This window comes from Lacerta agilis, chromosome 4 (genome assembly GCF_009819535.1).
Source record: "Lacerta agilis isolate rLacAgi1 chromosome 4, rLacAgi1.pri, whole genome shotgun sequence".
NCBI lineage: Eukaryota > Metazoa > Chordata > Lepidosauria > Squamata > Lacertidae > Lacerta > Lacerta agilis.
Genome location: NC_046315.1, coordinates 91,188,133 through 91,190,721, shown reverse-complemented (window position 1 = coordinate 91,190,721; position 2,589 = coordinate 91,188,133).

The following is a 2,589-nucleotide window of genomic DNA, read 5'->3' as shown; positions in this document are numbered from 1 at the left end:
TGAGTCCAGAATGACTCCCAGGCTGTGCACCTGGTCCTTCAGGGGCACAGTTACCCCATTCAGGACCAGGGAGTCCCCCACACCCACTCACACCCTGTCCCCCAAAAACAGTACTTCTGTCTTGTCAGGATTCAACCTCAATCTGTTAGCCGCCATCCATCCTCCAAAAGCCTAACATGCTGAATTTAAAATTAATAGATAAATTTGTTGCACATGTTAACATCTCCATTCCATCGTGAGCTTTAACTAGCCAGCAAGCTCGTACTTGTGAACTCCTTCAAGGTTTTCCCAGACTTCTTCATTTCCGATGCTCTTATGCAGAGATGGGCAGAGGCCCATGCTGTCAAGTTCCTAAAGTTAAAATAAAATATTAGCCAAAAGTGCTCGTGTGGTGAGACTGGGCTTCTCTGTTCCATCTTTCCTGGCCTAGCATATTTTCCAAGAGGCTGCCTTGGGGCCCCCCAACAGATTGATGCTTAAGCACTCCCACATCTCTGCTAACTGACTGGCCATGTATTCAGAGATCAATTTGAGAGTCAGCTGTTGGCGGGGGAAGGAATGTGCAGCTGTCCAAGGGTGGGGACAGTGTAGGAAGGCAGATGAACTTCAAAAGCTGTTTGGACTGCATTGCAGAAACGCTGGTGGGTGGGTGAAGATACCTTAGTTGCAGGGAGGCAACTGGAGGATGGTACTTGAAACAGTCGACCTCTGGTCTTAGATGTTTCCTAGCATATCTCCTAGGTGAGCATAAAGATCTTAAAAGTCACCCAGGGCACTGCAAATAGGAGAGGAGCCCCTGCTCCCAGACAGGCAGACAAAGGGATGTCACTCAGGTAGAAAATAAGAATGCGTTCGATGCCACCTTGAGACTAACTTCCTGGATCCTTTTTTTATTGTAAAACATACAAAGCTTTGCATTTCAGCAGAATCTGAATTTAAGTAGGTAAAGGAAGGCAGAAAAGTCAGTTGAAAGCTAGAAACAAAGTTTTTAAAGGGAGTCATATAGTTTTTTTAATGTAGAATTTGTATAGTATTGATAGAAAACACAGCCACTTTGATAGCCAAATGAGTTCCTGTTCAGCTCTCTCGTGTTCTGTATGTCCCTATAGTTTGACCTTCCTAAGAACAGCGACTCTGGTGTCTGCAACACTGGCCTGTTTTGCACGTAGTGTTAAGTTAAATTTTCTTCACTTCCTTTAGTGTAGTATTGATAAAACAAACGCTGGTTCTTGTAAAGTTCATGCTTGAGGGAGATAATAAAATGTTCAGAATGTTGAGTGCATAAAGCTATATTGCGCAATGGTTGAGTTTTTTTCTCACAGCTTCAGTAACTACTTGGGGAGATTCCATTCAATGTATCAAGAGTGGCAGTGACCCTCCTAGGGACAATTGTAAGAGACATTGAGTGCCTTCATTTTAATGCAATGACTATGAAGCATAGAAGTACCTCTTTATCCTGGCCTTTCACACACACACACACACACACACACACACGGACCCATTCCAGCTATAATTGTAATATTGCACACTCTCCTTTTTACAAAAGCAAGAAGTGTCCATCCTTCTAGAGTGTTCTTTTTAAAAAATAGCAAATAGCAAAATAAACTTCCTTGATTTCTAGAGATTGCTTGCTTAAATTAAACAGATGGCCTTTTGAAGGTTGCTAGCTGATAAAGACACACAACTCCATTTGCTTGGCTAGAGCTTGGAAACAATCTGGTGATTAGAACACAGGGAGTGAAGAGCAGATAATTCTGAATATTTCAGCTGGTAAAGAGGGTCACTGGGGACCTCCAAAGACATATTGCTTGATTTGAGAGAGTGCTGCTGCTTTAAAAGCTGGTACGGTACTACGTGTGTGCAGACACACATCCTTCCCTGCATTATTTATGTATGTAGTATTTATAAACGTGAAGGCATTAGAAAGTGATCACAAGTCTTGATTATGTGTTCCTTATAAGGAACTTAAGACTACTCAGAAGTGTGGACCTGGCCTCCTTGCATTATTGCAGGGCAACAATTGAAAATTGCACGGTCACTTCCTTGCCCCTCCCCGCCAGATTCCATGATTCATGTTTAAGTGAATCCCGTTCTTGTAAATGATACGGCCTCTGTCTAGCTTACTAGCCGTTTCAGCTTGTGTTCCCATGAGAGTGGTGCCAAAAATAGCCTCTCTGTATTAACAACTGTTTCCTCCATGGCCTATAATGTTTGCAAGCATACTCCAACATGATGTGGACAAGTGAGTTCTTGCAGAGGTGTTCACTACAGGTAGTTCCATTTTTGATTGCATCCCTATGGAGATGGTAGTGTTCACCAGCTATATTCAAATGAACATAACCACAGAGCCTAGGGCTTGCTGATTAGAAGGTCGGCGGCATAACCACAGAGCCTAGGGCTTGCTGATCAGAAGGCCGGCGGTTTGAATCCCTGCAACTGGGTGAGCTCCCGTTGCTCGGTCCCAGCTCCTGCCCACCTAGCAGTTCGAAAGCACGTCAAAGTGCAAGTAGATAAATAGGTACCGCACTGGCGGGAAGGTAAACGGCATTTCCGTGCACTGCTCTGGTTTGCCAGAAGCGGCTTAGTCAT